Below are 10,778 nucleotides of genomic sequence, written 5' to 3'. Positions count from 1 at the left end.
AGTAAGTGTGACTCCTTTTGATGAGAATCAAATAAAGTAGGCTTTTATTAATGAAGAGAGAGGTCATTCACCTACACATTTGAAGTTCTTCCTTCTAGTCTTTTCAAAATTAAAAGAAGACATAAAATAAAGAGAGGATCAAGCCTAAAGCCAAAGAAGTCTACAAGCCTTCAAAGAATGGGCTTCAAATAAATATCTCTCTTTATAGTTGAAGAACTGACTGGAATGGATTAGGAGAATGATCACGCCACTTGGTGATGGAGTCCCAAGATGAGTAAAGGAAACCGCCACTTGAAGCTCTCCAAAAGCTCACAAGATGAGACTATGCTAAGGAGATCAAAATCTCACAAAAGACTCTCTCAAAATGAGTAGAGTTTCTCTATATCAATTATCCAAATCTGAATTTACAAGAGCCGAACCTCTCTATTTATAATAGAAAAGAGCTTAAATGAAACACAAATGAAACTCAAAGTTCCCTCCAAATTCAAATGCAAATTGGTGCCACCTAGTCATGAAGTAAGTGTGACTCATTTTGATGAGAATCAAATAAAGGAGGCTTTTATTAATGAAGGGAGAGGCCATTCACCTACACATTTGAAGTTCTTCCTTCTAGTCTTTTCAAAATTAAAAGAAGACATAAAATAAAGAGAGGATCAAACCTAAAGCCAAAGAAGTCTACAAGCCTTCAAAGAATGGGATTCAAATAAATATCTCTCTTTATAGTTTCTTTTATAAAATGTAGAATGTTTAAATATATAGTGTTTAGGAAGGTGCTTAGAGGGAAACCTTAGATACCTCTTTTGTAAAAGCATCTTTAGGCATTAGTTTAAAATTTTCTAGAAGGTGACTTTTCATGCTTAACTTTAGGTGCTAGAAGTGAGTAGCATGCAAGGGACTTTTGGTTAGCTTGTTTTGTAAGCTTCATGCTCTTATAAAAGGAGGGCTCAGGTCCTTCATAATGGAGATTTGGAATTTGTAGTAAAGAAACTCTCCCAATTTGGTGATTGAGGGAGTGAGATTTGATTTCTCCTCTTCCTAGTCTCATCTTGAGAGCCTTGGTTCCCTCAAGTGGCGGCAATTCACACTTATCTTGGAGCAATCAAACTTCAAGTGGCGTGTTCATCAATCAAGTTCTTCATCCACATAAGTTTCCTCTCTTCTCCATTTAGTTCTTCCATTTCCATGTCCATATGAACTCTAAAACAAGTGTAGTTTCTTTTATTCGGTTCATCTTCCTTTTCTTTCATTTTTGTTCGGTTCTTTTCAATTTCGTACTGTTTTAATTCAGTTCAGTAGCTCCTTTTCATGTTCAATTTCTTTATTTAGAGTTTCAATCGGTTCATTTACTTTCTTGTTCAATTTAAACGGTTCAATTGGCAAGAAATGGGTCTTCCATGTGAATTTGGTGTTTGGTGCAAGTTTTGGTGAGTTCTTGAAACATAGAACATTGATCCATTTCTATTAAAAGTGCCTATTCATTCTCCAACTCAAGTTGATTCCATAAAATGTCAAAGAATAATCTATATCTTGCTATTGGAATCATATCACCTTTCCTATTTCAGCACCTCCTAAAATGCGTCTACACCCCCCTAACTATTCACACTCTTTATTTAATATTCATACCTCCTACAATTATACAAAAGTATTTCAAATGATGCTCTTTTATTTAATGTTTGGCTTTGCCCCTCATGGTTTGGACTTGGGCTTTCTTGGGCTTGGGCCTCATATTTTGCAAAGACTAATAAGAAGAACTTTAAATGCTTTGGCCCTTGTCCATTTCTTCTATTGATAACATCTTTTTGATTCTCATCATTATGTGTCTCTTTTAATTGTGTGTTCTGCTGGTTCAGTCTCTTATGTGTTATATTCTTCTTATGTAGGCATGGTTCTGAATGCCAAGAAGAGGAGGCAACTAGCTGAAGTGGCCCTTCAACGTAAGGCTGCTCCTGGCCCTTCTGTTGTCGATGCCTTTACTCTTGTTGCTTCTGCCCCAGCCCCTGTTGACCAAAGGCAGAAGGGGGTGGCTGAGGCCGCTACCTCTGAAGACGAAGACACCTGCTCAGGCCTGATCTTCAAGAGGAAGAGGAAAGTCGATGATGCAGTTCTTGCGAATTCAGCCTCGGATGATCGCGCCCCATCCTATAGGGAAGATCCTCCCAACGCCTCTTCCCCCGTGACCTAGTGGTGCAAGAGGGTAGGGGGAAAGTGTCTTAGGGGGTGATCATGGTGCACTTCCTGCCAACTTTCCTTCCTCCAACGGGCCCTGCATTCCTTCCAGGATCAGGAGAGACTGGAGAAAATGGAGAAGGATCCCTTGCAAGAGCACCCATCAAAGTGCCTTGGGGACTTTCTCGTTGTATCTAGCCTCGCCCTGACTAAGATGCAGAAGCTGAAGGAGGTAGCTAGCTAAGACGCCCTTCGGATCAAGCAGCTCAAACACCGCGAAATTGCCCTGTATCTGGAGGTGTCAGATCTTCGCCAAACTGATAAGGAGACCAAGAAGCTTCTGTTCGAGAAGTCCTAGCAAGCTCTGGGAGCTCAAACCAAGGTCTTGACTCTCCGAATTGAAATTATTGGCTTGAAGGAGAAGGCAGAAGAGTCGCAGGAGAAGATGGCTAGGCTCAAGGAAAAATCATTCCACTAGGAGGAGCGACTTGCCAAACTGGAGGAAGAGCTAGCCCGCAAGGACGAGCTCTTCAAATAGACTAAGGAGGAGTTCACCAATGACGCCTACGTCGCGGGGTTCGACGATGCCATGGCCTAGGTTTCCTGCGTGCACCCTGGGGTTGATCTTTCTCAAACCGGCTTGGCCAAGAAGGTTGCTGGTGGGCAGTTGGTCAATGCCAAAGAGTGACTCCCCCTGTTGTAAATTTGGCTGCCTGATGCACAATTTGATAACTTGTACATATACATTTTTATTTATGAAATTTACTTTGCTCCTTCCTTAATTTGATTCTTGTGTTTGTTGTTGACTATCTTGCTTAGTCTAACAACGCTTTAGGACCTTTCCAACTTAGGTAGCACGCTTCCTTACCACTCACTTGACCTTAACCTTTCTTCGTCGTCTTAGGGTAGAGGTAATGGTTACTCGAACTTTTACTTCGCCATGTTCTTTGTCAAAACAAAGATAAGGGAGATGTTGCTCTCGACCTTGGCATGTAAGGGCAAAGGAGATCTTTAACTAGGAACCACACCGTTCTCGACCTTGTCTTACAAGACAAGGGAGAGGCTCACTTAGTTGGTCTCGAACTTTCCACAAAAGGGTAAGGGAGATATATATCTGGGAACCATACTGACCTTGCCTTACAAGACAAAGAAGAGGTTCTTCTTTTTGACCTCGCCCTAGCCGTATAGAGGCAGGGGAAGATTTTAACTAGTAATTGTTCTGTTCTCGACCTTGGCGTTCCCACACAAGAGGGAGACTCACTAAGAACCATGCTATTCTCAATCTTGGTGTTTCTAACCCAATGGAGATGTTTACTTTGCTTACTGACCTCGTCCTTGCCGTATAGAGGCAAGGGAGAATTTTAACTGGGAACCATACTCTTCTCGACCTTGGCGTTCCCACGCAAGAGGGAGGCTCACTAAGAACCATACTATTCCCGATCTTGTTGTTTCTAACCCAAGGGAGAGGTTCGTTAACTGACCTCGTCCTTGCCGTCTAGAGACAAGGAAGGATTTCAACTGGGAACTTTACTGTCTCGACCTTGGTGTTCCCACGCAAGAGGGAAGCTCACTAAGAACCATACTATTCCCAGTCTTGGTGTTTCTATCCCAAGGGAGAGGTTCATTAACTTCACTGTACAACAAATTTACAACAAATTTGCAAAGATATATCTTTTAACTTAAACTTTATTGGGTGACCTCGTTAAAAAAGCCTGATAAGGGAAAAAGAGTGTCCCCTAAACTGTGTACAATGAAATAATTAACTGAAATAAAACTTTAAATTTGCTCCTTTCCAAGTTAGAGGAATCATACCACCTTCTAGGGTCTCGAGCTTCTATGTTCCGTTCCTAAGCACCTCTGTCACGCGGAATGGACCAATCCACTTGGAGACAACTTGTTTTCTAGCTGGTAGGGGTGGGCTTTTCGCATCACCAAGTCGGCGACCTGGAACTGTCATGGTCTCAACTTGGAGTTGTACTTGTACTCCACCTTTCTCTTCAAGGCTTCATCCTTGATGCGAGCCTCCTCCTTGACTTCATCCAATAGATCCAGGTTCACCTTTCTTTCTTCGTTGAATTCCTCAGCCACAAAGTTCTGAAAATGTGGTGAGCTCTCCTGGATTTCTACAAGAATCATCACGTCTGAAACATACACCAAGCAAAAGGGTGTCTCTTTGGTAGTAGACTGGGGAGTGGTGTGGTAAGCCCACACAATTCTAGGAAACTCTTCTGCCTAGGTCCCCTTGACTTTCTCCAGCCTTCTCTTCAGACCTCTGAGCAGAACTGGATTGGCAGACTCGACCTGTCCGTTTGTCTAGGGGTGTTCGACTGATGCGAACACCTACTTTATTCCAAGCTCTGTGCACAACTTGCTCAACTGTTGGCTTGCAAACTGGGTGCCATTATCGGACACCAACCGTTTTGGGACTTCAAAGCGGCATACTATGTTCTTCCACACAAAGTGCTGGACCTTGTGGGTTGTGATCTGCGCTACTGGCTCAACCTCTATCCACTTTGTGAAGTACTCAATGGCAACCACAAGGTACTTCATATGTCGAACTGCTAGAGGGAATGGCCCCAGGATGTCGATCCCTCAGGTATGAAAGGACTTTGGGCTATGAATCGATCTTAGCTCTTCTGGGACGCCTTGTGCCAGTCAACATGTTGCTGGCACTGCTTGCACCGTTGTGCATACTATTGAACCAAGTGGTGTTCAAGCTTTGAAGAATCCAAACCCTTTAAAGGATGTTGAAGGCTAGGCTGTGCTTGCTGTTGCTGAACTGTCTTAGATAGGATCTGGGGTAGATTGAGTATTGTAATCCACTAATTGATTGAATCCAAAGCATAGGCATTCTTAATCCTTTTAAAAGAAAAGTGTTTTTCAAACTAAGTGAAAAACAACCGATTGTTTTGTCGAAAGAACCGATTGTTTAATACTTAGAAGTTTTTATAAAAGGTTGAAAACTGTTTTTTAAATGGTTGAGCTGTTAAAACCAAAACAACCGATTGATTCGAGGAAACAACCGATTGTTTTTTTTTTGGTACCATAACAGAAAAATGGTTTGTGCTTTGACTGAGCATTAAATGATTTTCTAACTGTTTACGCTCCATTTTTTAATGTTTTGACCAATCTTTAAAGGCAATTAATAGTTTGTTAAGATTTGATAACAAACAACAACTTTGATATAAAAAAGTAAAACAGATTTGGGTTTTACAAGAACACAAATTTTGAGTTTTTGAAAAGTTGAGATTGCTTAGAGATTGAGATTGATCAAAGAGTGTGAGCTAGGATTTTCTCTTGTATTGATTTTAGATTTGCTTCTGTAACAAGTGTAATCCTTGTATCTGTTGAAAGAAACTTTGTTTGTTTGCTGAGAAATGTTGTGTGTTCTTGAGGGGATTAAGATCAACATTCTTAGTGTTGGTGTGTTGACCAAGAGAAGTGTGTGTCTTGAGGGGATCAAGGTCACTATCTTGGTTGTGTTGTAAGTGATATAGGTTTGATTGCTTAGTGGAATTCCTCAGTGGTTTCTGAGAAGTCTGGATGTAGCTCTGGGTTTAGAGTGAACCAGTATAAACATCTGTGTGCATTCTCTCTCTCCTTAATCTCTTTAAATTCAGTTTTAATATTTGCAAACTGGTATAAACAACCGATTGTTTCTGCGAAACAACCGATTGTTTTTCTGGTGCTGTTGTTTTTACTTTGTGTTTGGCAAACTGAATTTCTTATCATTTGTTTCTTGAACAAATTTCATTCTTGGCTTAAAAGTTTGCGAAAACCCTCTTTAAACAATTCACCCCTCTCTAGTTTAAAGCCATCCATTCTAACACATACCTCGTGCAATCCTCCCTCATGGTTGGCTAGTAATATCCTGCACGAACGACCTTCGATTAGAGAGCTCGACCACCGATGTGACTCCCACATAACCCTTCGTGAAGTTTTGCCATAATGCGTGTGTACTACTCACCACTTACACATATCAGGGCAGGGCTTAGGGTTTAAATAAATCCCCATCGATCAGGGTGTATTTGCTCGAATTTTTCTTGACTACTCTGGCTTCTGTGGGTTCCAGCAGGAGTATCCCATCAGCCAAGTAGCATTAGTAGGAAGTCATCCAGGTTTCGCCTCCTTCAACTAGGCAAACGTGCATTGACTCTTCCCTTGATAACGTGTAAGTGCTTATCTTGGGCGTTTTCAGCGTTTCTTGAGTCAACGACTAGTGTCTCCTCTTAACACCTTCTGAGGTGCTTATTTGTTGGACTTCTTGTTGGTCTTCTGTTGTGCTGTCTGTGGTGGTTCGAGCTGTCCTCAGGGTCTCCTGTATGACTGTCCTCTATCTGCCCCCCTTGCCTGAACTGGCGAGCTTTGCTAGCAAGTCAACTCAGACATTTTGTTCTCGAGAGACATGTACTAACTCGAACACCGCAAAAGTTTCCTTTAGAATCTGGACATATTGTAGGTATGCGGCCATCTGGGGGTCTTTGGCCTGGTATTCTCCCATAACCTGGCCCGTTAGCAACAGGGAGTCACTTTTTGCCAGCAAACTCTTCGCCCCCATCTCTTTGGCTAGCAGCATTCCAGCTATCAGGGCCTCATACTTCGCCTGGTTGTTACTGACCTTGAAAGCAAACCATAGGGCCTGCTCGATAAACAACCCATTTGGTCCTTCCAAGATTACACCAACGCCACTACCCTGTTGGTTAGAGGACCCATATACGGAGAGGACCCACCTGAAACTTGCTTTCTCTTAGTGTGTAGCTGCCAAGGAGAGCCCTACCATAAAATCAGCATAAACTTGGCCTTTGATAGGTCCTCTGGGTTTGTACTAAACATCGAACTCTGATAGCTCCACCGCCCAACGCATCATTCGTCCTGCCACACCGGATTTCTGTAAGACCTTGCGAATGGGCAGGTCTGTCATCACGATTACGGTGAAGCTCTAGAAGTAGTGGCGAAGTCTTCGCGCTGAAAATACTACTACCAGGGCTGCCTTCTCTATTTCCTGGTATCTCATCTTAGGCCCTTGCAAAACTTTGCTCACACAATATATTGACTTCTGCACCTGGTCCTGCTCCTGAACCAGGACCGAACTGATCTCCCGATCTGTGACTGCGAAGTACAAGCGAAGCGAGGTGCCTAGCTGTGGCTTGCACAATACCGGTGGGCTGGCCAAATATTCTTTCAACTTGAGGAATGAATCCTCACACTCCTTGGTCCATACGAATCTGTTATTTCTCTTTAGGAACTAGAAATAGGGATGCCCCTTATCTCCTCCTGCTGACACGAATATGGACAAAGCGACCATCTGCCCTGCCAACTGTTGCACCTCCTTCACTGAGGTTGGGCTGCGCATGGCTATGATTGCAACACATTTCTCAGGGTTCGCCTCTATCCCACGCTTAGTGAGTAGGAACCCTAAGAATTTGCCTGTCTCTACCCTAAACACACACTTTTCAGGGTTCAACTTCAACCTGTACTTAGCTATTGTGGTGAATAGCTCTTCCAAATCATCGACGTGTTGATCCTTCACCTGGGAGGTGACCACCATTTCATCCACGTACGCCTGGACATTTCGCCCTATTATGGGCGTAAGTACTCTATCCATCAACCTCTGGTAGGTTGCCCTTGCGTTCTTGAGCCCAAAAGGAATCACTTAGTAATAGTAACAGGAGAGCTCTGTCATGAACGTTGTCTTGCATTCCTCTCTGGGATGCATTCGAATCTGGTTGTATCCAAAGAAAGCATCCAGGAAGCTAAGAAATCTACATCCTGAGGCACTATCTACCAAGGCATCAATGTTGGGCAGCGAGTAGGAGTCGTTCGAACAAGCTTTATTTAGATCTGTGAAGTCCACGCACATCATCCACTTCCCGTTGGCCTTCTTGACCAATACTACGTTCGCCAGCCACTCCGGGTATTGGATCTCCCTGATGTGGCCAGCGCTCAACAACTTCTGGGTCTCTTCTTTGATGATCTAACGCCTATCATCATTAAACTTTCTCCTTCTCTGGCAGACAGGTCGGACATGTGGGTCCATGGTGAGGTGATGACACAGGAAATCAAGGTCGATGACAGACATGTATGAGGTTGACCATGCAAAGGCATCCATGTGCCGTGCTATGACCTCGACAATCTGGTCTTGTGCCTCTTGGCCTAAAGACTTGTCAAGCTTGAACTTCTTACCCCCGATCTCCCTCTCTAGCACTTCTTCTGCAGGCTCGGGTCGTCTTTCCTGGGTGATCTCGATGTCGATGACCCCTTCTTCCCTTGGAGGTTAAGTGGTGACTGTGCACACTCCTTTCTTTGTCTTGAGGTTGTTCTCGTAGCACCTTTTTGACCTCTTTTTTATCAGACTTCATGGTGATCACTACTCCTTCAAAGGAAGGCAACTTCATCTTCATATGCCTCGAAGAGGCTACTGCTCCAATCATGTTCAAAGCAGGCCTACCCAAAAGTATGTTATAGGCTGAGGGAGCATTAACAACAAGGTACCTAATGTTAGCAATGCGGGAAGCCGTGTCGTCAGTGAAGGTGATGAGAATCAAATAAAGGAGGCTTTTATTAATGGAGGAAGAGGACATCCACCCTCACATTTGAAGTTCTTCCTTCTAGTCTTCTCAAAATTAAAAGAAGACATAAAATAAAGATGAGGCCCAAGCCCAAACCCAAGAAGGCCAAAGCCCAAAGAGCCCAAGTCCATCCCATGAGGGGCAAGGCCAAGCTTTGAAATACTCTTGTATAGTTTTAGGAGGTGTGGTTATTAAATAAAGGAGTGTGAAAATGTAAAATAAAGTCACATTGTCCATGTGACTTAGGAGAGTGGTGTAGGTATAGTTTTTAGGAGGTGTCATAGTAGAAAAAGGTCACACCTCTCATGTGACTTATTTTTGGTGGGAATTTCAAATGAGTTTATTTAAAATTTCTCACCTATTTTTCAGCACCTCTAGGCTATAAATAAAGGTGCTTAGCTTGTACAATTCATATTTGAATTTAGACTAAAGAAACTATACTCAATTTTTGAGAGAGCATTGGAGAGCTTTGTGCCTTCTTCACTAGTCTTATCTTGATGGTTCCATGGTTACCTCAAGTGGCGACTTGCACACTTATCTTGGAGTCTCCATCCTCCTAGTGGCGTGATCATCCAACCATTCCTTCATCTTCATGAGCTTTCTCTTCTCCTTCCTTCCTTCTCTTTCTATATTCATGTATTAGCTTGTGTTCCTTGTCTTTTGGTTCGACATTTTCTTTTTCCAGCTGCTGTTCTTCTTCTATTTTGATTTTGGTTCGGTGCCTTTTAATTTCCAGCACTTCTAATTCAGTTTTCTTATCTTTTGTTCGGTACATTTCATTTTTAAGCCATTCTATTCGGTGCAATTGCTTTTCCTCTCATTTTAATCGGTTCAATTTGACAATAATTGGAACTTCCATATGAGTTTGTGTTTTGGCACTAGTTTTGGTGAGTTCTTGTTCATAGAACCTTGATCCAATTCTATGATAAAGTGCCTATCTCATAACCAACTCAAGATGATTCCTAAGAATGTCAAGAATCATTCTAATTGTGCTAGTGGAATCACATCAGAAGGTTATCCTCAACTCTACGTGTCCCCGCACTTCTACTTGGTTTGCCGTGAAACCATACAGACAACCATCGTTACAACTGCAATTTGTTGAAGGTCGACCAGAACATCACATCGGTCGAGCTTCCTTAGTCCACGAGGACGCAGTGTACCTTTCTGGTCTTGGGTGAAGATGAGGTCAGGCTCAGGTGTCTGGTCTGACCTCTGTTCTTCCACTGTCATCACTCCTCTGACATTGCGCTGGGAGGTGGTGCACCCTCCTCTTGAGAATCCTCCAGTGATGGTGCTGATGTCTCCGTGAATGGGCATCTCGTGCCCCTGATCTCCTGCTGGGGCCGTTGACGTCGGGGCCCCCTACGGTACTTGTAGGTATTCCTTCAAGAAACCATTCCTTACCAATTCATCTAACTGGAATCCCAATGCCAAACAATTGCGCAGGTCGTGGCCAAAGGCTTGGTGGAACTCGCACCAAGTGTCCTTGTTGGGCCCCAGCCTCTTGTCAGTCTTTGGTGGAGACTTTAGTCTGTTTGCCACGTTAGGGATGGCGATCAGCTCCTTGAGGTCCATCCAAAAATTGTGCTTGGTGGGGGCGTTCTCCCTCGCACGTGCCCTGGTTTGAAGCTTCCTTCCTTCATATGGCGGTTGTTTTCCTGGGGCTTTCTTCTCTGTCGTGGCCTCATGTATCCTTAGGGGTTGAGGACGACTAATTCCCCGAGGTCGGACTGGGTCAATGCTTCCGTGCTTTTCTGTGACCTCTTCTTCTGCAAAGATGTGGGCAACAACTCTGTGTCGGATCTCGCTGAACGTATTTGGGCGACACCTTATCAGTGAATCATTGAAAAGGTCCTGACAACACCCCTCGTCTGAAGGCGTGTACCATCATATCTTCATCTTTGGTGTGCAACTTTACCACCAACGCGCCAAACCTATTCAAGAAATCCTTCAAAGGCTCTCCCTGATACTGCTTTACGTCAAAGAGATCGTAAGAGACAAGAGGGGGAGCCTGGTTAACGATGAATTGTTCTCTGAACAATG

Source organism: Phaseolus vulgaris, chromosome 4 (genome assembly GCF_000499845.2).
Source record: "Phaseolus vulgaris cultivar G19833 chromosome 4, P. vulgaris v2.0, whole genome shotgun sequence".
In the NCBI taxonomy this organism is placed as follows: domain Eukaryota; kingdom Viridiplantae; phylum Streptophyta; class Magnoliopsida; order Fabales; family Fabaceae; genus Phaseolus; species Phaseolus vulgaris.
The sequence above is the reverse complement of the archived record's forward strand: the minus strand, read 5'-3'. Positions refer to the sequence as shown.